A 27,159-nucleotide genomic window follows, 5' to 3' on the forward strand; every position below is an offset into this window, starting at 1 on the left:
CATGCAAAAGAAACTTTATGGAGAAACAGAATGAAATTACCAAAAACATATATTTTGAGTGTTTTTGATCATGTTATCTATAAAAACGCTTAGATACATGAAAAGAACCTAATGTTTGGGAAACAAAAGGACATTACAAGAAACGTATATTATGAGTGTTTTTAAGTTTGTTAAGTACCAAAAACCTAAAACCCACTCTTTACTTAGAAAAAAAAAAAAAAAAAAATAGGAATTTTTTTTTTTTTTTTTGTTATTCATCTTCATAGGTACCGAAATGCCAAAATTCTGGGAAAATTCAAGACAATTATATGATAAAAGAACATTATCAAAAAAGTTGATTTTAGCTTAGACTTATGTACCAAACCCTAAACTGCATGCAAAGCCTTTTATATAAGGAAATTAAACGACCTTACCAGGAATCTGTCTTTTGAGTGTTTTTCAGCATGTTAGGCACCAAAATAATAAATAATAAGGAACTCACTTTATATGGGAATCCAAAACAAAATTATTGAAAACGTGTCTTCTCAGTGTTTTACGTAGAAAAACGCTAAAATGGCTGCAAACCAACCAATATCAAAAAATAGAAAAAACATTACCAAAAAGGTATATTTTGAGTGTTTTTGAGCTTGTTACCTATAAAAAAACGCTAAAATTGATACAAAGCACTCTATATTGGGAAAAAAAGGGACATTGCGAGAAAAAAACGCAAAAACTCGTGTAAATGAAGAAGTTTCCTAGATACCAAAATGCTGAAACTCATGAATAACACTCTTAATTGAGAAACAGAACAACCTTACCAAATTCGTGTATTTTGAGTGTTTTTCATATTCTTAGTTACCAAAAACCCAAATTTCATGCGAAACCAGATTTATGTGGGAAAACATGACATTTCCAGAAAAATGTCTTTTGAGTGTTTTTGAGCGTGATAGGCAATAAAGCACTAAAAAAGCAGGGCAATCACTTTTCAATGGAATAAAACCAATTTTTACCAAGAACATCCCTTTAAATGTTTTTGAGCTCCTTATATACCAAACCGCTAAAACGCATGCAAAACAAACTTTATGGAGAAACAGAATAACATTATCAAAAATATGTAATTTGGGTGTTTTTTATCATGTTATCTATAAAAATGCTTAAATACATGGAAAGAACATTATGTTTGGGAAAGAAAAGGACATTACGAGAAACGTGTATTATGAGTGTTTTTTTAAGTTCCTTAAGTGCCAAAAAGCTAAAACCCACAAATAACACTCTTTATATAGAAAAAAAACATAGGACTTTTTTTTCCATCTTTATAGGTACCGATATGCCAAAATTATGGGAAAATTCAGAAAAATTATATGAAAAAAAATATTATCAAAAAAGTTAATTTTAGCTTTTTTTTTCGGACTGTTATGTACCAAACCCTACAGTTCATGCAAAACATCCTATATGAGGAAATTAAACGACCTTACCAGATATCTGTCTATTGAGTGTTTTTTAGCATGTTAGGCACCAAAACGATAAATAATAAGGAACTCACTCTATATGGGAATCCAAAACAAAATTACTGAAAATGTATCTTCTCAGTGTTTTACGTAGAAAAACGCAAAAACTGGTGTATATAAAGAAATTTCTTAGATACCAAAATGCTGAAACTCATGAATAACAATCTTAATTGAGAAACAGAACAATATAAGCAAATGCCTGTATTTTGAGTGTTTTTCATATTCCTAATTAGCAATACCCAAAATAGCATGCGAAACTAGCTTTATGAAGGAAAAAAATGACATTACCAGAAGTGTCTTTTAATTGTTTTTGAGCGTGTTAGGCAATGAAGTACTAAAAAGCAGGGCAATCACATTACATGGGAATTAAACCAACTTTTACCAAGATTTTGCCAATATGTGTTTTTGAGCTCCTTACATACCAAACGGCTAAAACGCATGGAAAACAAACTTTATGGAGAAACAGAATAACATTACCAAAAATATGTATTTTGAGTGTTTTTGATAATGTTATCTATAAAAACGCTTAAATACATGCAAAGACCCTTATGTTTGGGAAACAAGGACATTACGAGAAACGTGAATTATGAGTGTAAGTTCCTTGACTACCAAAAAGCTAAAACCCACAAATAACACTCGTTATTTAGAAAAAATAAATAAATAATTTTTTTTTTTTTTTTTGTTATTCACCTTCATAGGTACCGAGATGCCAGAATTCTGGGAAAAATTAGGGCAATTATATGAATATTATCAAAAAAAGTTGATACAAACTTTTTTCGGACTGTTATTTACCAAAGCCTCCCATATGAGGAAATTAAACGACCTTACCAGAAATCTGTGTTTTGAGTGTTTTTCAGCATGTTAGGCACCAAAACAATAAATATGGCAAACAAAAACAAAATTACTGAAAACGTGTCTTCTCAGTGTTTTACGTAGAAAAACGCTAAAATGGATGCAAACCATTCAATATCAAGAAGTAGAAAAACATTACCAAAAAGGTATATTTTGAGTGTTTTGAGCTTGTTACTTACAAAAAAACGCGAAAATTGATACAAAGCACTCTATATTGGGAAACAAAGGGTCATTGCGAGAAAAGTGTATAATGAATGTTTTATAGTTCAAAAGAACCACAAGGCAAAAAACGCAAAAACGCGTGTATATGGAGAAGTTTCCTAGATACCGAAATGCTGTAACTCATGAATAACACTCTTAATTGAGAAACAGAACAACTTTACTAAATGCGTGTATTTTGACTGCTTTTCACATTCTTAGTTAACAAAATCCCAAATTGCATGCGAAACCAGTTTTATGTGGGAAAAATATGACATTACCAGAAAAGTGTCTTTTGAGTGTTTTTGAGCGTGATAGGCAATAAAGCACTAAAAAGCAGAGGAAACACTTTACATGGCAATAAAATCAATTTTTACCAAGAACTTGCCTTTAAGTGTTTTGAGCTCCTTATATACCAAAACAGTAAAACGAATGCAAAACACACTTTTTGGAGAAAAAGCATTACCAAAAACATATATTTAGAGTGTTTTTCATCATGTTACCAATAAAAACGCTTAAATACATGCAAAGAACCCTATTTTTGGGAAATGAAAGGACATTGCGAGAAACGTGTATTACGAGTGTTTTTAAGATCATTATTTACAAAAAAGCTAAAAGCCACAAATAACACTCTTTATTGAGAAAAAAATAAATAAATAAATAAAAAAAAAAATACGATATTTTTTTTCTTTCTTTTTCATCTTCACAGGTACCGAGATACCAAAATTTGGGCAAAATTCAGGAAATTATGAGTCAATTGTAAAAAAAGTTAATTTTAGCTTTTTTTTTTCATACTGTTATGTACCAAACTCTAAAGTGCATGCAAAGCCACCTACATGGGGAAATTAAACGTCTTTGCCAGAAAACTGTCTTATGAGTGTTTTTCAGCTTGTTAGGCACCATAACGGTAAATAACATGCAAGTCACTCTAAATGGGAATCTAAAACAAAATTACTGAAAACGTGTTTTTTCGGTGTTTTACGTAGAAAAACGCTAAAACGGATGCAAACCAACCAATAAGAAGAAATAAAATAACATTACCAAAAAGGTACATTTTGAGTGTTTTTGAGCTTGTTACCTACAAAAAACTCGAAAATGGATGCAAAGCACTCCCTATTGGGAAACAAAAGGATATTACGAGAAACGTATATAATGAGTGTCTTATTATTTTTGAGCAAAAGAACTTGTGGTTCACAAGAACCACAAGGTAAAAAACCCATAAACTAATGTATATAAAGAAGTTTCTTAGATACCAAAATCCTGAAACTCTTGAATAACAATATTAATTGAGAAACAGAACAATCTTACGAAATGCGTGTATTTCGTGTGTTTTCCACATTCATAGTTAGCAAAACCCCAAATAGCACGCGAAACTATGTTGGAAAAAAAATGACATTACCAGAATGTCTTTTGAGTGTTTTTCAGCGTGTTAGACAATAAATCACAAAAAAAAACAGGGCAATCACATTACATGGGAATAAAACCAACTTTTTACCAAGAACTTGCCTTGAAGTGTTTTTGACCTCCTTACAAACCAAAACGCTAAAACGCATACAAAAATCTTTTATGGAGATGCAGAATAACATTACTAAAAACATGTGTTTTAAGTGTTTTTGATCATGTTACCTACAAAAACGCTTAAATACATCGAAAGAACCCTATGTTTGGGAAACAAAAGGATATTACAAGAAACGTGTATTAGGACTGTTTTTAATTTCCTAAAGTACCACAAATAACAGTCTTTATAGAAAAAAAACAATAAATAAATAAAAATAGCTTTTTTTATATTGATATTCATAAGTACCAAGACGCCAAAATTCTGCCAAAATTCAGGGATTTTATGTGGAAAAAAGAAAATGATCAAAAAAGTTAATTATAACTCTTTTTCGAATTTTTATGTACCAAACTCTAACGTGCATGCCACCTATATAAGGAAGTTTAACGACTTTACCAGAAACCTGTCTTTTCAGTGTTTTTCAGCATGTTAGGCACCAAAACGATAAATAATATGGAAGTCAGTCAATATGTGAATCCAAAACAAAATTACTGAAAACGTGTCTTTTCAGTGTTTTACGTAGAAAAACACTAAAACGGATGCAATCCAACAAATATGAAGAAATAGAATAACATTACTAAAAAGTGTTCTTCAGCTTTTTACCTACAAAAAATGCGCAAATGGATGGAAAGCACTCTATATTGGACATTTAGAAAAATGTGTATAATGATTGTTTTATAGTTTCACAAGAACCACAAGACAAAAAACGCAAAAACTCGTGTATATAGAGAAGTTTCTTACATACCAAAATGCTAAAACTTATGAATAACACTTTTAATTGAGAAACAGAACTACCTTACCAAATGTGTGTATTTTGAATGTTTTTCACATTCTTAGTTACGAAAATCCAAAATTACATGCGAAACTAGCTTTATGTGGGAAAAAAAAGACATTATCTGAAAAGTGTCTTTTGAGTGTTTTTGAGCGTGATATGCAACAAAGCACTAAAAAGCAGAATAATCACATTATATAGGAATAAAACCAACTTTTACGAAGAACTTGCCTTTAAGTGTTTTTAACTCCTTACATACCAAAACGCTAAAAGGCATGCAAAACACCCTTTATGGAGAAACAGAATAACATTACCAAAAACATGTATTTTGAATGTTTTTGATCATGATACCTATAAAAACGCTTAAATACATGCAAAGAACCGTATGTCTGTGAAACGAAAGAACATTACAAAAATCGTGTATTATGATTGTTTTTAAGTTCCTTAAGTACCAAAAAACTAAAACTCACAAATAGAGAAAAAATAAACAACAACAAAAAAAAAAAATTTTTTTTTTTGTTATTCATCTACATAGGTATAAAGATGCCAAAATTCAGGCAAAATTCAGCGAAATTATGTAAAAAAAAAAACAATATAAGAAAAAAATTTAGCTTTTTTCCGGAATTATGTACCAAACCCAAAAGTGAATGCAAAGCCACCTATATGGGGAAATTACATGACTTTACCAGAAATCTGTCTTTTGAGTGTTTTTCAGCAATTTTAAAAATATTACTAAAAACGTGTCTTTTCAGTGATTTATGAAGAAAAACGCTAAAACGGATGCAAACCAACCAATATGAAGAAATAGAATATTACCAGAAAGATGTATTTTGAGTGTTTTTCAGCTTGTTACTTACAAAAAATGCGAAAATGGATGGAAAGCACTCTACGAGTATATTGGGAAACAAAAGAACATTACGAGAAAAGTGTATAATGAGTGTTTTATAGTTTCACAGGAACCACAAGGCAAAAAACGCAAAAACTCGTGTATATAGAGAAGTTTCTTACATACCAAAATGCTGAAATGCATGAATAACACTTTTAATTGAGAAACAGGACTACCTTACCAAATGTGTGTATTTTGAGTGTTTTTCACATTCTTAGTTACGAAAATCCCAAATTCCATGCGAAACTAGCTTTATGTGGGAAGAAAAAAATGATATTACCAGAAAAGTGTCTTTTGAGAGTTTTTGAGCGTGATGTGCAACAAAGCACTAAAAAGCAAAACAATCACATTACATGGGAATAAAACCAACTTTTACGAAGAATTTGCCTTTAAGTGATTTTTTTAACTCCTTACATACCAAAACGCTAAAACGCATGCAAAACACCCTTTATGGAGAAACATTACCAAAAACATATATTTTGAGAGTTTTTGATCATGTTATCTATAAAAACGCTTAAATACATGCAAAGAACCTTTTGTTTAGGAAACGAAAGGACATTACGAGAAACGTGTATTATAAGTGTTTTTAAGTCCCTTAAGTACAGAAAAAGGTAAAACCCACAAATAACACTCTTTATAGAGAAAAAAAAATAATAAAATATTTTTTTTTTTTTTGTTATTCATCTTCATAGGTACTAAGATGCCAAAATTCTGGCAATATTCTATGGGAATCAAAAACAAAATTACTGAAAACGTGTCTTTTTGGTGTTTTACGTAGAAAAACGCTAAAACGGATGGAAACCAACCAATATGAAGAAATAGAATAACATTACCAAAAAAGTTATATTTTGAGTGTTTTTGAGCTTGTTACCTACAAAAAACGGGAAAATGGATGCAAAGCACTCCCTATCCTATTGGGAAAGAAAAGGACATTACGAGAAACGTGTATAATGAGTGTCTTATTATTTTCCGGCAAAAGAACATGTGGTTAACAAGAACCACAAGGCAAAAAACGCAAAAACTCGTGTATATAAAGAATTTTCTTAGATACCAAAATACTGAAACTTTTAATTGAGAAACAGAACATTACCAAATGTGTGTATTTTCAGTGTTTTTTTCACATTCTTAGTTAGCAAAACCCCAAATAGCATGCGAAATTAGCTTTATGTGGGAAATGACATCACCAAAAGTATCTTTTGAGTGTTTTTGAACGTGTTAGGCAATAAAGCACTAAAAAGCAGGGCAATCATATTACATTGGAATAAAACCAACTTTTACCAAGAACTTGCCTTGAAGTGTTTTTCAGCTCCTTACATAAGAAATCGCTAAAACCCATGCAAAACTTTCCTTTATGGAGAAGCACAATAACATTACCAAAAACAAATATTTTTTGACTGTTTTTTTATCATGTTACCTATAAAATCACTTAAATACATGCAAAGATCCCTATATTTCGGAAACGAAAAGACATTACGAGAAATGTGTACTATGAATGTTTTTAAGTTCCTTAAGTACCAAAACGTAAAACCTACAAATAACACTCTTTATAGAGAAAAAATAAATAAATAAAAAAATAGTATTTTTATTTTTTTGTTATTGGTGTTCATAAGTACCAAGATGCCAAAATTTTGCCAAAATTCAGGGAAATTATGTGGAAAAAAGAACATTATCGAAAAAGTTAATTTTACCTTTTTTCGGAGTTATGTACCAAACCATAAAGTGTATGCAAATCCACCTATTTGGGAAAATTTTACGACTTTACAAGAAACCTGTCTTTTGATTGTTTTTTCGCATGTTTGGCACCAAAACGATAGATAATATGAAAGTCACTCTATATGGAAATCCAAAACAAAATTACTGAAAACGTGTCTTTTAAAAGATTTACGTACAAAAACGCTAAAACGGATGCAAACCAACCAATATGAAAAAATAGAATAATATTACCAAAAAAGTATATTTTGTGTGTTATTGAGCTTGTTACATAAAAAAAACGCTAAAATGGATGCAAAGCATTGTATATTAGGGAAAAAAAGGACATAACGAGAAACGTGTATAATGAGTGTTTTATAGTTTCACCAGAATCACAAGGCAAAAAACGTAAAAACTCGTATGTGTGGAGAAGTTTCCAAAATACCAAAATGCTGAAACTCATGAATAACTTTCTTAATCAAGAAACAGAGCAAGCTTACTAAATGCGTGTATTTTGAGTGATTTTTTTACATTCTTAGTTATCGGAACCCCAAATTCCATGCGAAACTAGCTTTACGTGGGAAAAAAATTACGTTACCAGAAAAGTGTCTTTGAGTGTTTTTGAGCGTGTTAGGCAATAAAGCACTAAAAAGCAGGGTAATCACATTACATGGGAATAAAACCAACTTTTACGAAGAATTTGCCTTTAAGTGTTTTTTAACCCCTTATATACCAAACCGCTAAAACGCATGCAAAATAAACTTTATGGAGAAACAGAATAACATTACCAATAGCCAGTATTTTGAGTGTTTTTGATCATGTTATCTATAAAAACGCTTAAGTACATGCTAAAGAATATTATGTTTGGGAAACAAAAGGACATTACAAGAAACGTGTATTATGAGTGTTTTTTATAAGTTCCTTAAGTACCAAAAAGCTAAAACCCACAAATAACACTCTTTATTTAGAAAATAAAGAATAAAAAAATAAAATAAACAGGATTATTTTTTTTTTGGTTATTCATTTTCATAGGTACCAAGATGCCAAAATTCTGGGAAAATTCAGGGTAATTATGTTATAAAAGAATATTATCAAAAAAGTTAATTTCAGCTTTTTTTATTCGTACATGTACCAAACTCTAAAGTGAACGCAAAGCCTCCAATATGAGGAAATTAAACGACCTTACCAGAAATCTGCTTATTATGTGTTTTTTAGCATGTTAGGCACCGAAACGATAAATAATAAGGAACTCACTCTATATGGGAATCCAAAACAAAGTTACTGAAAACGTGTCTTCTCAGTGTTTTACGTAGAAAAACGTTAAAACGGATGCAAACCAACCAATATCAAGAAATAGAAAAACGTTACCAAAAAGGTATATTTTGAGTGTTTTTGAGCTTTTTACCCCCCCCAAAAAAAAACGCGAAAATTGATGGAAAACACTCTATATTGGGAAACAAAAGGACATTGCAAGAAAAGTGTATAATGAGTGTTTTATAGTTCAAAAGAACCACAAAGCAAACAACGCAAAAACTCGTCTATATGGAGAGATTTCCTAGATACCAAAATGCTGAAACTCATAAATAACACTCTTAATTGACAAACAGAACAGCCTTACTAAATGCGTGGATTTTAAGTGCTTTTCACATTCTTAGTTACCAAAAACCCCAAATTACATGCGAAAATAGCTTTGTGGGGAAAAAAAAATGAATTTCCCAGAAAAGTGTCTTTTGAGTGTTTTTCATCGTGATAGATAATAAACCACTCAAAACCAGGGCAATCACATTACATTGGATTAAAACCATTTTTTACCAAGAACTTGCCATAAGTGTTTTTGAGTTCCTTATATACAAAACTGCTAAAACGCATGCAAAACACACTTTATGGAGAAACAGAATAACATTACCAAAACCTTGTATTTTGAGTGTTTTTGATAATGTTGTCTATAAAAACGCTTAAATACATGAAGAGAACCTTTTGTTTGGGAAACGAAAGGACATTACGAGAAACGTGTATTATGAGTGTTTTTAAGTTTCTTCAGTATCAAAAAGGTAAATCCCACAAATAACGCTCTTCATTCAGAAAAAAATAAAATAAATAAATAAAAAAAATAAATTTTTTTTTATCTTCATAGGAACCGAGATGCCAAAATTCTGGTAAAAATTCAGGGCAATTATAAGAAGAAAGAATATTATCAAAAAAGTTAATTTTAGTTTTTTTTTTTTCGGACTGTTACGTACCAGACCCTAAAGTGCATGCAAAGTCTCCTATATTAGGAAATTAAACGACCTTATCAGAAATCTTTCTTTTGAGTGTTGTTCAGCATGTTAGGCACCAAAACAATAAATAATAAGGAACTCACTCTGAATGGGAATTCAAAACAAAATTACTAAAAACGTGTCTTCTCAGTGTTATAGGTAGAAAAACGCTAAAACGGATGGAAACAAACCAATATAAAGAAATAGAAAAACATTACCAAAAAGATATATTTTGAGTGTTTTTGAGCTTGTTACCTATAAAAAACACGAAAATTGATGCAAAGCACTCTATAATGGGAAAGAAAAGGAAATTGCAAGAAAAGTGTATAATGAGTGTTTTATAGTTCAAAAGAACCACAAGGCAAAAAATGCAAAAACTAGTGTATATGAAGAAGTTTCGTAGATACCAAAATGCTGAAACTCATCAACAACACTCTTAATTGAGAAACAGAACAATCTTACTATATGTGTGTATTTTGAGTGCTTTTCACATTCTTAGTTACCAAAACCCCAAATTCCATGCGAAACCAGCTTTATGTGGGAAAAAAATAACATTACCAGAAAAATGTCTTTTGAGTTTTTTTGAGCGTGTTAGGCAATAAAGCACTAAAAAGCAGGGCAATAACATTACATTGGAATAAAACCAATTTTTAATAAGAACTTGCCTTTAAGTGTTTTTGAGCTCCTTATATACCAAAACACTAAAACGCATGCAAAATACACCTTATGGTGAAACAGAATAACATTACCAAAAACATGTATTTTGAGTGTTTTTGATCATGTTACCAATAAAAACGCTTAAATACATGCAAAGACCCCTATTTTGGGGAAACGAAAAGACATTACGAGAAACGTGTATTAGTAGTTGGGAAATTGCCACCAGAGTCCCCATCCTGAAATGGCATGCCGCCCAGGTCGCCATAGCATGGCAACCTGGACGGCATGCCATTTCAGGATGTGGACCCTGTTGGCAATTACCCGGAGTGGCGATCCATATCAGGATGGAGACCCTGACTGTAAATAGAGTGTTGGGGGATGGGAGAGGGAGGGAGGGGGGGGGGGGGAGGGGGGGGATGGGGATCCCACCCCCACCCCAGGAGCGACTCTGATGGCATGCCATATTGTGAGTGTGGGGCTGATCAAGTTGCAATGGGGAAACCTGACAGCAATTTTCCGTAGACTTCAGTGGCAGTCCATGTCAGGATGGAGGCCCAGGCTGTAGATTAGTGGGGGTTGGGAAGGGGGGGTGATTCATGACGGCGACATCAGGGGGGTGGGTGGGGGGGGGGAGGGCGGGGGGGGGACGGTGACGGCGACACTGACGGAGAAGAAGTGAGTGGGCGTGCGTCCTTATGCTTCGGCGACGATGGAATGACTAATGAATCAATGATGGTGGGCGGAAAATAATTGAGTGAAAAGGGGGTGGAGGGGGGGAGGAGAGGTGATGGGGGGGGGGGGGACTGGCGGCCAGACGTAGCAGCCGCCCGCCACACACGCGTGATTAGGGGGACTCTGACGGCGCTTGCCATAGAAGTCGCCCTTTCCCTTTCATTCACGGAATCCTGGAGGGTGGGATGACTGAGTGTTGCCATCACGCGTTCCCTCCGACATCTCAATACATCCCCTATGGTCAAGGTCGTCGCGACTGCCGCACGAGATCCCGTTACCTGTCCATCCTTTTTACCTGGAGAAAGCGTCTGTGACGGCCAGGGCGGAGCGGCGGCCTCTTCCACTTTCACCGACCACCAGCGGCATGGCTGACGTAATACTTATGTCGGATGGCGGTCTTATTACTATCATTATTATTATTATTATTATTAATATTATTATTATTATTATTATTATTATTAGAAAGGTTATGCAGAGTCGATGTAACATTTTATTTTTATTAGGACAAATACAGCTCATTGCTTATTAGGGCAAATACATCTCTTTCATTCAAAACATTTGCGAATTGAAGGCGAAGAGATCATCGTCATCGCTGTCAATGACGGGCGTAGTTTTAATAACTCTAGGAACCAGCTTCTTACGAGGGGCGGCTGGAGCAACGGGGAGTTTTGGTGTGCTGTCGTCCTCTGGCGTGTTAGGGGGAATATTTTTTTTTTTTCTGTTTTCCTGCGACTTCTTCTTCACCTCCTGACCCTCTTTGCCGCCTACTGTCGACTCATCTGACCGTTGCGGCTGTGCTTCGGTCGGAGGTGGCATCAGCGACTCCTGAGGTGGCGGAATCGACTGCGATGTCGGCTGCTGCTGTTGCGACTCCTGTCCTGATGGAGCGTCAGGAGGTGGGCTGGCCGGCAGTGGCGACATGTCGTCATCACTAAAGATCAATTTCTTCTTTGCAGGTTCTGACATTTTCTCCACATTGACATCCTCATGGTCAGCACGGCTTCACTTACCCCCAGCATCGCCCAGATAGATATCAAAGCGGAAAGAGATGCGTTCTGTAACAGACAAAAAAAAAAAAAAAAAAAAAAAACGATGAGAACAATGGAAAAGTTTTTATTTCCCCTCCCACTCTCCCTCTTCTTATTCATTGGCAAAGAACGTTAATGTAATTTACAATGGTGAAGATGTCAGATGCCGTGCAAGGTAATGGCGTACTCACCCGCAGTTCTCAAGATGAAACGTTTGTTAGCTTGCTCCATTCTTGGAGATGAGGCTTCGACGTCCGACTGGGTTGAGAGGTGATGGCGAAGTGACGCTTATCCGTCAGCAATTACCCCATATTGACCCCCTTTCCCACCCCCACCCCACCCCCCAATCTACCTTATTACCGCTTTACAGATGTTACGACATCTCGCCCGGCTGCCGGCTGGGCAAATCGTAGGCATGCAATGCGGCATATTACGAAATATTACGTATGCCATACGAGTAATTTTTTTGTCATTATATAGATATTGATGCTTTTTGAAGGTGGCGTGAATAATGCACATTGCACGTTTTAATGTGTGCCAACTCAGTAGAAGGCAAAAGAACATGCAATAAATGCCACACACGAGGGAATTCAACCCCTGAAGTCGATAATTTAATGTGCTAATTTTCATATGTGGACAAGTTTGCATAAAATGATGTAAGACAGCGGAATTGTATTTGGGATGCAAGTTATAGCTATCGTAATAGCCTATGGTCTGACTTTGAAAATTAAGATAAACAGTAATCCAGTGGCCCATGGTTTTTGAGTCACTCAATGTATTTAGAATGAAAACGCATGGCTTCACCTGTTTTCTGGCAAGATTTATCAGATCTGTCACATGGCGATGATCGTGACAGCCTAAAAAATAAACTCGATCGCCCAAGATGCCTGCTAGACCGGCCTGTATTTCACGTGCATTCATGACGGCTTATGCGCGGACAATGCAGCGAACGTGACGATAATGATCAATTTCTATGACGCCAGTAGTGTCGGCGAAAAACATTATGACGCGGTTGTGATTACGTCCCTTGGCAAACGACAGATTAATTCTTAGATTTCCTGATTTATCCAGAGGGATGGCATTGTGCACGTCCTCCGTCACAAAGTTAAAGAAACATACTGTCCGACCTTTATTGAATGCATCAAATGTTAGGGAATTACGCGTGTCCAATCCTAGTGACTCAAGGGTCGTGTAAAACAATTTTGACGCGTGATGCGGGAAAGAGCTGCGAACGTTATAAATGGTCGCCCCGTTCACGGTGATATGTACATGTGACAGATCGGCGTGTTGAAAATATAAACCATTCTTATCAATTACGCCTTGTAAGCTGTCCATATCAACTATTGCCATGGTCAAATTTTGAGGTATGATTTGCGCGAAAGGTAATTCGGCAATCAAAGACGTTTGATTGGCGGCTAACACATATGTTTTATTGAACGTTCTATTAAAAGTGTATTGCATTGGATTTCGAGTCAAGGAGTTATTTAACGATTCTAAGGCGGGCGGATGTGGCGTGACGCGGTCAACCCATAACTTAGCCATCTCGAGCTTAAATTTGAAACTGCTGGCATCTTGGTGTGAATTAAGAATCCATGTTTTGTTAGCCAATTCTAATCGAATTCTCACATCAACAGAGTCAAGCAGATAAGCGTCCAGACTTGATATATCCGAAAACAAAGGCGCAGTCATCGAAATGCCGTGCGTTTTACAATCTTTCATCATTTGTTTCTCGTCTTTATTCCCTCCCGTGAAATAGTCTTCATCAAATTTATTGATTATGCCTTTTGATCCATCATAATCGCGATGGTAGAAGGCGACGCGACCGATAGAGTCAATTTTATCCTGAGGGATTGTTGTAATCATTTTAATGAAGGCGTGATAGTTGAACAAAGAGGATGACTCCACAAGCTGTTCGTTAAAATAACAAGCGCATGACTTAAACATCGTATTATTCAAACCATTACTAAAAACGACGTGATCGCCATCGTCTAGTGGCGCGCCGTCTGCCTTCGTCGCGCTAACTCGCAATTCTAGAGACAGCGTTGATAGATCCAAAAATTGCCCTGGAATACCAGGCAGTCTAAATTCAATGTAAGGATCGTTGATCCCCGCATGATTATTAGCATTTGCATCTAAATTAACGGGTAATACGTCCAACTTTCCCCTCGCAGCGACTGACGATTCGATGGTATGCAAGCGATTCACCCGCGGAAAGTTCTCACTCACGGCCGTCAGATAATTGCTCAGGGGGGTGGAGGTCGCTCCACCTTGCACATCCGGACCGTAATGAGTCATCTTTGCGACTAAGCTAAATATTGAAGATATCTGCTTTATAGCAAGTCTTTCTTTTCAGTTGCCTGGTTGGTGGTTTTCTCTTTTTTTTTTTTTTTCCGACTCCAACTTTCCTCTTTTTCATTACTCGTCCGCCTCGAACTATCCTTTCCCCCACACCCTTCACGGCTGCAACACCTCTATTTCTTAATGATTCGCGAAGTCGCTTCCCTTCTAAAACATCTGTTAATAAACCTTTTCCCATTTGGAGCGCTTCGGGTGCTACAGTGCGCATGAGAAAGGGAATTGCTCTTTTAGCAAAGCCACTCAAAACGGAAAATAGACCGCCACCTCTTCTTGAATGGGGTGGAATAAAAACCCGGATGTCGTCTAAGCCTCCACCTTTGCTTTGCGTAAAAAGCAAGTCGTATTCCGCTCGAGTGGGAGGTGTGAACGCTCTCGTCATGATGGTTGTCACGGCATGAATAAGACGTCGAGCATAATCACCGGCTATTTATTTCTGTCTGATATGCTGCTCCCGCCATGATCAAAATAAATAATAACGGTCACCCCAATTAAGGAATACATTTATACTCGATTTGTCAAACACACATCAACTTTATTTTAAAATTTACATGATATAGTTATTCAGACTTCCTCACCAGAATAGTTTCAATTCCAAAAGGTTGAAGTCGCTGCGCCAGCCCTTCCACCATAGGCAGGTAATTATTCTTCCACTCATCCTGGCAGCGACCTCTACATCCCAGTCCTTCCGGGATAATAATTTGCTCTACTTCAGCGTTCGCCATGGCTAGCAGGGCAATCTTTTTCAGGCAATTCTGGAAGTGTTGACGTCGATTCACGCTTGTATCCATCTTGAGTCCTTCCACGTAAGGCAAATCCTTCGACGTCGCGATTGCCTGTCGCGCCTTCTCGTTTCCCTCGACGGCCTCGCCCCAACCATACTGAGTCACGCAGGCCACCAGGTGAAGGAGATTTACGCTTCCTGTGGGAGGCGCGTGGATAATGATACGTCCTGGGTCATCTCTCGTGTCTGCCGTGGCCCAATGAAGCGAGTAGAGTCTCTTTCTAGCTGCATGTGTATTCTCGTATGGGTAAATCGTTTTGAGATCCCGCGCAATCCCACTCGGTTCGGTGGAGACGGCATTTACTGAATAAATGATATAACAGCGGCGGTCGCGGATTATGCCATCGGTCAGCTTGCCCTCGACCACCTTCATCTTGACGAGTAATTGGAGGGCTGATCCGCACGTTGAACCCTCTGTGAGGGGAGTGAGGGGGAAATGTGACATCGCAGACTTTTATTCGCACGTATTGGTCGATATTACACCTTCTGCGTAGTAGAATTTATTCATTCAAATTGACGCAGGTGTTATTTTTTTTTCCTTTGTTGGTGGGAAGGGCTGGAGGGCGGGGAACGTATTATTTATTAGGGGATGTGGGTTAGGGGGGGGTGAACCTTTTTTTGACCATAACCCTCATCAATTATCCATCCGTGGGCCTGCACCCCTGACGCGCCTAACACGTGCTCTCATGTATTATTGATGTACTTACTCGTTTACAGAGTAAGATGGGGAGCTTTCTCATTTAATATGCTTCCCAGATGTCACCGACCCCGCCACCTATCAGTTTACTTCGTTGAGTCGTATTTCTGATGACATCCGCGGGGAGTTGCGCCATGCGAAGTAGCAGTGATAATAATGGACGCTTATCGGGTGAAAGTCTTTTCGCGGCCCCCTTTTCGTGACCGAGTACTCGTATGAGATCAAACACGCTTATGCCAGAAAATGGTGGAAGTAAGTTACCGCGCTCATCCCATGAAATCCCAGGTTTACCCTCCAATAATTTCAAGAGAGATAAACCATATTCTCTAAAGGAAGGAGGAACGGCAACTCGAATCAAATCATCCAAGGGTGGATTGACAGGTGCGCGTGGTGGTGGCGGCGTCGGGGAGGGCGGCGGCCGGTAGCGGAAGTGAAGTTTTTTTTTTTTTTCTTGACTTGTTTTGACGTGAATCGGTGCTGAGTTGCGCTGTCGGTCGGTTTAAACTTACACCTCTCGGCAACTGAGACGGGAACTAAACAATATTCTTTCATCTCTGTAGTAAACTTGTTATTGCCGACACGGCTATCGGGAGTAACGCGGCCAATATGTTACCACCTCGTTTGGAGATTAGAATCGCTTTCTTCTTGTACACGGGCGTCTTCTTCAAGGCTACAGTGCGAATATCACTCTTGAATTTTTTCAGGCGGTTAATGATGGTATCGTCGTCCGTCAGGCGTCTCTTCAAAAAGTTGGCGAATATTTCCGAGATGCAATTGACTTCGCGCTTATTCAAACTTTGCAAGACCTGCTTCCGCAATTTAGGGGTGATGTGCGAAAGGAGAAAAACCAAATCCTTGTACTTCAATATCAATGGTTTTTCCTCATCCATATCTTATACTAAGTCGTCCGCATCTATCCAGCTGTCAAATTTATCTGGGTACCCACGCCAGTGGACGAAGTACTTTCTCTTACCTCGCTCGACCTTCGATCGTAATATATCGACCTGGTAATGTGAGGGAAGAGAGGACTTGATTAATTCTTCCCTGTAGAAAGCGCCGGTCACGTCCTCCCCCGCCAAATCCCTTATGAAATAAATAGGGATTTTATGTGAGTAATCCACACGACTTATCTTAAAAAGCTCCTCGGTATTGTTGACGGTATAACCCTTATTGAATTTAAATTGCGTTCGGGAAGCACGTTGCAAGCGTACAATGTCTCCCACGTCTAATTTATGACTGACAACTTTCTTTCCCCTTGGCCGATTTAAATACATTCGTTTAAATTGCTTCCTGACTTGTGACAGCTCGCGGAGGTGGTGAACCTGAGCCGGCGTTTGGTTGCCGCCCAAACCGCGGTGTGGGGTGTGATTGTACGTATTTATTAGGGTGGGCAAGACGTTAATATACGTCAGTGTGTTGTTCTGCGTGAGATATTTATATATTTTTGTCTTTATGGTTCGGATGACCCTTTCTGCCAAACTCGCCTTTGTTTCACGCGAGTAATTGGAATACAAGGTAATACCTTTCAAAGTTAGATATTTTTTCACTGCTTGATTATAAAATTCGGATCCCTGATCGGTAAAAAGACGCGACACGCCTGTAAAACTCCCCGACTCTAGAACTTTTTTCAACGCTTGCAGGCTACTGTGTCCAGATTTACTTGTCAGCGTTGCCACTTTCAAGTATCTGCTGAAAACGTCCAGGCAAAACATGATGTATCGGACGCCGCCATTGTGTCTGTGCAGCCTCGCAAAATCAGCCAAATCGCAAGTTAAAATGACGGACGGTTTAGGAGCGAGAATTTTTCGTCGCGGAAAACGTTTCAGTGTCGGCTTGTGAAGCGTATAAGTGCGGTTGCCCTGCAGAAATGCCCTCACATCGCGGAGTGTTAGATTCTTATCCCTTTTCTTCCCCTCTCCGTAGAGTGCTTGCACACCTCCTAAAGCCGCAGGATTCGTCATATCCCGGTAAAGTTCGTCCAAAACGGCGTTCATAGCAGATAGACTTTCTCACAGGGTGGCTCATCCACAATATTCGTGCGCAGTTGAATTTCTTCGGTTGCGTTCGGGGATAAATCACACAACAAATAACCGTGATCTCGTCTAAGCACGACATTTTTATAAATTTCCACAAAGTGTTTGGCGCGCTCCCTTCCATAAAGTTGCCTGCCCAGACATTCAATTTGATATATATCTCTGTTTTTCATAAGAATGTAATGTGAGGCATTTAAAGTTATCGTTCTAGCATACTTTCCGGGGAAAAAGACATTCTGTGCTATCATTATAACTGACAAATTTTTATGTCTCCCTTTGGTGAAAGCCTCTGCTATCGTTTGAGAATTGCCAGCCGTGAGGAAATTGTCATCTAATATCAGGAGTGTGTGCGTTTGCGGGTAGGCGTATGGACTGTTATCATCCATCACGGGATCAATAATTTTCTCATGCACTTCGACCTTATCTTGAAAAGGGGAATTCTGCTGCAGCGAATGCGATGAGACGCCACAAATGATAATTCTGTTAAATCCATGCTGATATTTCTCTATAATTTTATTGCAGAGGTGTGTTTTGCCGGAATTTGTATAACCTGCAATAATTATGCGTGCAGGATATCTGAAGAGATTCAGCATCTCTTCGCTAAATGTCTTGTCCATGTTAAGTTCAGAGGGTTACTAAAAGACGCTACGATATGTTTACAGTATTTATTACTTAACCTTTATTTACATGGTCATGTAGGTAACAGCATAACTAACCTCCTAGCTGCATCCTCATCCCTGCCTTCTAATTATGACGTGGATCTCCCCCAACCCACACCTCTTCCTCAACCTCCCCCCCCCCTCCCCCCTCTCCTTAACCTAAGTACAAATGTTCTTACATTACCTCCTCCTCCTCATCCTCCTTATCCCACGTGGACAGTACAAATGTCCTTACAGTACATGAACAATCTCCTCATTCCTCTCCTTAACTCCATACTCAAAACAAATGTTCTTACATTACATGAATGGCAGCTGCTGGCGGCCGCGGTCTCTCTCCACCCCTTAATTATGACGTGAATAATGTCATGGAAGGCCACTCCCGATCACGACACAACCCATCCTCCACCTCCCCCTCTTCCTTAGCCTACGTGGTCAGAGCAAATGTTTTTTTACATTACATGAAGGGCGTCTGCTAGCAGCTGCGTCCTCTCTTTCTCTACCCCTTAATCATGATGTGAATAATGCCGCGGAAAGTCTCTCCCGATCACGCCACAGACCACTCATTACCCCATCCTCCCCCTCTTCCTCCCCCTCTTCCTCCTCCTCCTCCTCCTCCTCCTCCTCCTCCTCTTCCTCATCCACATCCACCGCCACCTCCTCTTCCATCTCATTCTCCACATCTCTTTCCCGCGGATCATTGTCGGGGTGATAATACGCCCTTGAGGTATAGCCATCGACGTGAAAGCGCTTGTCGTCAAAATGTGACAACGTTCGCTTTCGCATACGAGTGGTACAAATTTGTCCTTTCACATTCCTGATATTATAGCAATCCACCATCCCACATGCGACATTATTAAGTGTTTCCCTATACTGCTGATGCAATATATTTTGCTGAAGGTGAGTTGGAATGCCTTTACCTCGAGATACTTGCTTGTCATCTTCCAACAGCAGCGAATACATCTTTGGCTTTAATATAATCGCCTCTTTGATGAGCGTGGATCCGGTTTCAGATTTCAACAAGCCTAGTTGACCCTTCCGCTCCCCATTAAAACACGGGTGATCTGAAGCAAAGTTACTGGTGTCGAGAAAATTTGCCATGGGTCCATGTTTCAGTTCATCATTTAAGTTTGTAGGTATGTGCAGACTGAAAATGAAACTGTCAGTATCTTCATAAGCTAATTTAGCTCTCTCCCCATAATTAGCTTTGATGACACGATACCAAAAGTTGTACATGTACTTCTTTGCCACTTCTAAAATATGGTATCCCAAGTAATTTGGCTGCCTGATTTTAATCGTGTTCTTACTGTTGACACATATGACTCGGTCCTCGCCTAATTGGTGGACCCTTTTAAAGGATGGATTTCTTGCATACTTCAGGAAAGACTTTCTTTTTGTCACTAATTTCTGCTGGAGGCCATACTTCACTTCAGATAACATGGATCTACCATAAACTGCGTTTGACATCAGTTTGCAAATGCGATTTTTAATGGCGCACGTCTCATTTTTACGCTGAGCGACGTTCCTTTCTATGAAAGGTTTCAGGTATGGAGCCTGTCTGAACCTATATATAGCATGAACACATTGTATTTCCAGTCCAAGTGAGAGTAAAAGTTGCAGCAATTCCAGACTGATGAGATGATCTTTCAGTCCCTTATGACTGGCCACGAGTTTACGATTTTTCCTCCCCAGCTTACGACCCTCAGCTTCTAACAGTCTTTTACTGTACGGCGAGATGTCATCTTCTGTAATAGTCATGTGTGCGAGGCACAGAGGGAACTCGTCCGTGATCCGAGCTACGTCGGGGGAAACGTCACAGCTGTCTAAATGCAGCCAGTAACCGACGTCGCCATCTGTCGCATGATTCTGGATGCCAACTTCAAAAAAATCATCCATCTCTGACTGAGAAAGCTTTTTGATGTCACCCATAGGCAGGGGGGAACACATAACGCTTGCATATAATGAATTATAGTCCAGATAGAACACATAGGTGCCGGGTCCACCGTCGGGTTCGTGGTTTGACTGCAGGTGTGGCCTGACGCAAGTTACAAAGCCTCCTCGTACATTTCTTTTGATCAGGTGATACATGTTAGGGTCGTAAGGTGGATCAAGTTGAACGCCTGTCGACTTTAAAAAAGCGTCATAAGCATAAGAAGACAGTGACACGTAATGTGACACGTCCAGCCCATAAAATTCATGCAGTTATGATCTATATTTGAGATATGTGTCGGCTAATAATCCCACATCAATCTCACAATACAGTCTTATGTAATCGCCTAAAGTGCGGCAGGATGTCATACTCCACACGCTTTGAGCGTGTTCATATTCTCCAGGTGGCAGAGCCTTCCCCTTGAGCGTGTCATAAAATGCCTCACGAGGTGGCAATTGTCGATCTTCTAAGCGGCCAAGGTCGGTGATGTACTCATAACAAAGAAACTGTTTTTGAGTGCAAATTACACGCCTTACATCCTCGGGGAGGTAATTCACCATTTCCTGGGCGTAACGCGTGCTATAGCCCGCCTGCACGTGACTCTGAGCGAGATGACCGAGGCCAGCATTCATAATGGAAAGCGTGTCCTGAAACTGCAATTCCTTAATCCTTACTTTCAATAAATGCGATTCTGACTTGGCAAGGATGTCCACGTGCGACTCTGGCAAGTGAAGGTCTTTTATGATTAAGGAGACGTCAAAGCTCATATTATGTGCCAGAGTGATGAGATATTTCCTCATGTCACGACACTGGAGGTTGCATCGCGCGCACAAAGCCCCCTTGTAATTATTTTGTGGTAATGAGTGGTCGTGATGTTTATGAGGTGGGGTTTTCACATTAAAGGGTTGATGGCAGAGCTCGCAGTGACGCTGACGTTTGAAGTGGGCTTCATCCTCCGCAGACATGCTAATTGGATAGCTAACTACACTTTCCTTGATGATTCCCCAAGCATTGGATAGGCTATCAATGAAATTATTCACGGGATCTTCACCGAAATAACTTCTCTTTTCCACGACATCTCCATGCCTATTGATGATGAGATACGAGTATCCAATTGGGTCATGTTCAGCTATCACACTCCTATTCTCCTTAGGTTTTATCATAGTTTCAAAATCAAAAAATGCTAAGTATGCAGGCTGATAGGTGTAGGCAAAATTTTTAAATTTTACTTTTTCACCGTCACCTGGAAAGAGAAGAGTTTGAGTGAAGTCGCAGTGACACTCGTGATCGCTCAAACTGACAGACTTGGGAACTGAGCTGAAACATACTTTGCAAAACTGATGACCCTCTGGGGTGGGACTGCTTCTCGTCAATTTCCGGTGCAGCTTCTCCACGTCTTTAATGAGCGTCATATGTTTTCCACCTAGTAAAAGGAGTGAGACTACAGTTTTATACTTCCGCGAGCCTTTTCTTGATAATGTTAAATAGTATATCTCACCGCTTTTTGTCAGTGTATAAACGTCCAGAGACAGACAATTTAACCTTTCTAACTGACTCAAGTTCTCCCAAGTCACTGGACTGCCTACTTTTCCGCGCGTGACGTATTTCTCTCCGCCATGCCGTCTCCGTAATATTTTTGGAATTCTTTTCCAAGGTACACCTCGAGCATGAAGTCTGAAAGCCGCCAAACACTGAATAACACAGGATGAATGTCGGCCATCAGGATTGAAAATTTCATTCCCTCCTCGCACGCCTCTAGGATAAGCAACATAATCTCCTATGCCACTACATGCGACGTGCAAGCAATAGTTGATGAAAAAATTCTGTACTCTTGAAATGATAAAACCAGATCCTTCAGTCTCGCTGGTAAGGCTTTCCAGCCGACTGTTCAGCTGATGGATCCATAAATCAACAAGGTCAGGCACATCTTGATAGGTGATCAGTCGTGCTCTAAAAGCAATATGAATGACTCGATGTTCATCCTCGCCTAAGGTAGAGAATTTCACTAGTAACAGAGAAATGTTACTGAGAAATGTGTGAAAATATTTTCAGGGTGGGGGGGAATGGCGAGCCGTGTGACGTGAAATATGATCTAATTTCCCGTATAAAGAACTCCCTGTATTCGGTAAGTAGACCGAGTGGATCTCTGCTTACATGATCAGGTATGTCATATTGATGTCTGGTGAAGCTCCTCATAAAATTTTCCCTCGAGTCAATTAACCGCGGCTCTTCCGGCATCCCGCGCTCGTCAAGGTCTGCATCCGCCGACTCTCCTGCCATGCTGCGCTCATCGTGGTCCGCCTCCGCTTGTGGCGTGTCTGGGAAGAAAAAATAGAAGTAGCAGCGACAGTTTATTATTATTATTATTATTATTATTATTATTATTATTATTATTATTGAATTGATATTTACCTTGTGTAGGTAGTGAAGGACTTGAAGTCTCGGAAGAATTGAATACGTTCCCCGATAATCCACTCGGTCCCGGCCGTGGCGAGTCTTAAAAAAAAAGAATATTAGTAGTGGCGGTGGCACCGTATTTATTGCTTTATTATTTGTAGTATTTTTTTTTTTTTCTCACCTCTTCCCCCACCTCCGCGTGGGATGTCGCCTTGTGACGACCGCCGACGTGGGCCTTCTACGCCGGCGTTCTGCTCAACCTCAATCGAGTGTGAGCCTGTACAGGAAGATGTGCTCAGAGCTCAAACTTGTAAAGATTGACAGTCATTTCATCTTTATTATTATACATTCCCGCCAAAATAAGTAATAATGCTTACCAGAAGAAGCAGGATTGCCAACTTCGCAGGTGTGTTCTGGCGGTGGATGTGGAAACAGAAGTCCACACCGCTCGCATAAATCACACTGGTCTTCCACACATGAGGGGCAGGATGGATTAGTGCGCCATCTCCCACACACTTCACATAAAATCCGCGCCTCTGCTGTTCCACAGTGAACACATATTTTCTTTTCTTTTTTATTCTATAACATTGTCAACACTTTGTCCCGGCCGCCATGCCGCGCGGGGAAACACTGAAGCTTCCCGCGCAGATGGTCGCGAGGCGCGTGCCTTGACTCGGAAGTAGGCAACACCTGCCTGTTTCATTATCCTCCACTCCACCCATTATCCCACCTTGATCGATTCTCTTCAAAACTTTACGTCCGAGACGCAAAGTTAACGTGGTCTTATATGTAACACGCAAGTAACACTGTTTTCCCCATCTTCAAACTGAATAGGTTTGCCTCTTTGATTAGCAATTTTGATGGCCACACTCTCTATAGTTGATGCAGAAAGTGGTTTATACGTAATTGAATTCGCACCTTTACTGGTGCTGTCGCCGGGGAGTGGTATGACGTCTAATATATTAACTAGTTGGTTGCCAAATCGCGAGGGGGAAATGATGTCGGTATAAACGTACATATAATCCGTCCCTGCATCAGCTCGCGGTACGTATTGAGCGAATAATTTTATGGGTGATGAGGAGGAAGCTTCGCTGGCGTCGGAAGATGAAATGCCGTCGCCAGATCTTTGAAAGTAGACGGTGTAGCGAAAATTTGGATTGAAACCCAGAATGTGAGCTATATGCGATGCAAATTTTATACTTATATCACTGTAAATACGATCGTCCAAGTCGCGGTCATAATAAATGATATCCGAGTAAGGGAAATAGATCTTAAAGGAGTCATTCAAGATTGCTTGAAGTTCTCTCACTATCTGTCCATTAATTGCCTTAGTTATGGCCGGTATGTTCTTATCGGTAAAATTGGAGATGATATTCCTTTCCGGTAGATAGGTATACATATTATATTCATACATATCAAAGTCTGACTGCTTAACCCGACCATAGAACGATATACTGGAATTTGGATCCCCTTCCGCAATGCAGTAGAAATATTTAGGGAATAAAATATTACACAGCCGACTTCATAATCCCTGCCGGTGTCTAAATGAATGGGTAAGATTCTGTTTTCAAATTCTGTTGTTGTGTTGTTGGGAAATGACCTACCACCTGCAAGAGAAGATAGGTATACGTATATATCGTCACTATCTCTCAATGACATGTTTTTTAAACCCTGTCAACTAACAGACTGACTTTAAACTTTACCTTTTCATGACATATATACGTCGGCAGACTGGAGATTATGGCGGTACGGCGTGGATAGTCGCGACGACCTTGACCATAGGGGAATGTACTGAGATATCGGAGGGAGCACGTGTCGGCTATAATAATAATAATAATAGTAATAATAATAATAATAATAATAATAATAATAATAATAATAATAATAATAATAATAATAATAATGATAGTAATAAGACCGCCATCCGACATAAGTATTACGTCAGCCATGCCGCTGGTGGTCGGTGAAAGTGGAAGAGGCCGCCGCTCCGCCCTGGCCGTCACAGACGCTTTCTCCAGGTAAAAAGGATGGACAGGTAACGGGATCTCGTGCGGCAGTCGCGACGACCTTGACCATAGGGGATGTATTGAGATGTCGGAGGGAACGCGTGATGGCAACACTCAGTCATCCCACCCTCCAGGATTCCGTGAATGAAAGGGAAAGGGCGACTTCTATGGCAAGCGCCGTCAGAGTCCCCCTAATCACGCGTGTGTGGCGGGCGGCTGCCACGTCTGGCCGCCAGTCCCCCCCCCCCATCACCTCTCCTCCCCCCCTCCACCCCCTTTTCACTCAATTATTTTCCGCCCACCATCATTGATTCATTAGTCATTCCATCGTCGCCGAAGCATAAGGACGCACGCCCCCTCACCTCTCCGTCAGTGTCGCCGTCACCGTCCCTCCCCCCCCCCCCCCTTGGTGTTTGCCGTCGTGAATCACCCCCCCCTTCCCAAGCATGGATCTATGGAAAATTGCTATCAGGATCACCATCGCAATATGGCTTGCCGTCAGAGTCGCCCCTGGGTGGGTGGGTTGGGGGTGGGGGGGACGTGAAAGGGCGACCTACACGGCATTGCCGTCACAGTCCCCTAGCCACGCGTGTGTGTGGCGACTTCCACGTCTGGCCGCCAGTCCACACCCCCCCCCCTCCTTTCACTCAATTATTTTCCACCCACCATCATTGATTCATTTAGTCATTCCATCGTCGCCGAAGGATAAGGACGCACGCCCCCCACCTCTCCGTCAGTGTCGCCGTCACCGTCCCTCCCCCCTCCCTCCCCCCCCACCCCTTGGTGTTGCCGTCGTGAATCGCCATCCTCCCTTTCCCAAGCCTGGGTCTCCATCCTGACATGGACTGCCACTGAAGTCTACGGAAAATTGCTGTCAGGTTTCCCCATTGCAACTTGATCAGCCCCACACTCACAATATGGCATGCCATCAGAGTCGCTCCTGGGGTGGGGGTGGGATCCCCATCCCCCCCTCCCCCCCCTCCCTCCCTCTCCCATCCCCCAACACTCTATTTACAGTCAGGGTCTCCATCCTGAAATGGATCGCCACTCCGGGTAATTGCCAACAGGGTCCACATCCTGAAATGGCATGCCGTCCAGGTCGCCATGCAATGGCGACCTGGGCGGCATGCCATTTCAGGATGGGGACTCTGGTGGCAATTTCCCAACTACTTGTATTATGAGTTTTTTTTAAGTTCATTAAGTACGAAAAAGCTAAAAGCCACAAATTACACTCTTTACTGAGAAAAAATCAATAAAAAAAAAAATACGACATTTTTTTTTCATTCTTATTTATATTCTTAAGTAGCGAGGTGCCAAAATTCGGTCAAAGTTCAGGAAATTATATGAAATAAGAACATTATCAAAAAAGTTAAGTTTAGCTTTTTTTTTGGACTGTTATGTACCAAACCCCTAAAGTGCATGTAAAGCCACCTATATGGGGAAATTAAAAATCTTTCCCAGAAAACTGTCTTATGAGTGTTTTTCAGCATGTTAGGAACCAACACGATAAAACCCAAGGAAGTCAATCTATATGGGAATCCAATACACAATTACTGAAAAAAGTGTCATTTCGGTGTTTTACGTACAATAACTCTAAAACAGATGCAAACCAACCAAAATGAAGAAATAGAAACATTACCAAAAAGGTATATTTTGAGTGTTTTTGAAATTGTTACCTACAAAAAACGCGAAAATGGATGGAAAGCACTCTATATTGGTAAACAAAAGGACATTACGAGAAACGTGTATAATGAGTGTTTTATAGTTTCACAAGAACCACAAGGCAAAAATCGCAAAAACTCGTGTATATAAAGAAGTTTCTTACATTCCAAAATGCTGAAACTCATGAATAAGACTTTTAATTGAGAAACAGAACTATCTTACCAAATGTGAGTATTTTGAGTGTTTTTCACATTCTTAGTTACGAAAATTCGAAATTACAAGTTAAATTAGTTTTATGTGGGAAAAAATGACATTACCAGAAAAGTGTCTTGTGAGTGTTTTAGAGCGTGATATGCAACAAAGCACTAAAAAGCAGAACGATCATATTACATTGGAATAAAACCAAATTTTACGAAGAACTTGCTTTTAAGTGTTTTTTAACTCCTTAAATACCAAAACGCTAAACGCATGCAAAACAACCTTTTTGGAGAAACAGAATAACATTACCAAAAACATGTATTTTGA

General features: G+C 39.6%; 1 long non-coding RNA gene across 1 annotated transcript; it reads right to left on the minus strand.

Annotated features, from left to right (window-relative positions):
* Window positions 1–22,606: 22,606 nt before the first annotated feature.
* On the minus strand, window positions 22,607–24,185 carry LOC135090066 (uncharacterized). Its single transcript, XR_010261751.1, has 3 exons — window positions 23,344–24,185; window positions 22,982–23,243; window positions 22,607–22,887 (listed from the first exon to the last, which is right to left on the minus strand). It is a non-coding gene; the product is annotated as an uncharacterized LOC135090066 (long non-coding RNA).
* Between the last annotated feature and the right edge of the window lie 2,974 nt (window positions 24,186–27,159).

The sequence above is a fragment of the Scylla paramamosain genome, chromosome 34 (genome assembly GCF_035594125.1).
Source record: "Scylla paramamosain isolate STU-SP2022 chromosome 34, ASM3559412v1, whole genome shotgun sequence".
Classification (NCBI taxonomy): Eukaryota; Metazoa; Arthropoda; class Malacostraca; order Decapoda; family Portunidae; genus Scylla; species Scylla paramamosain.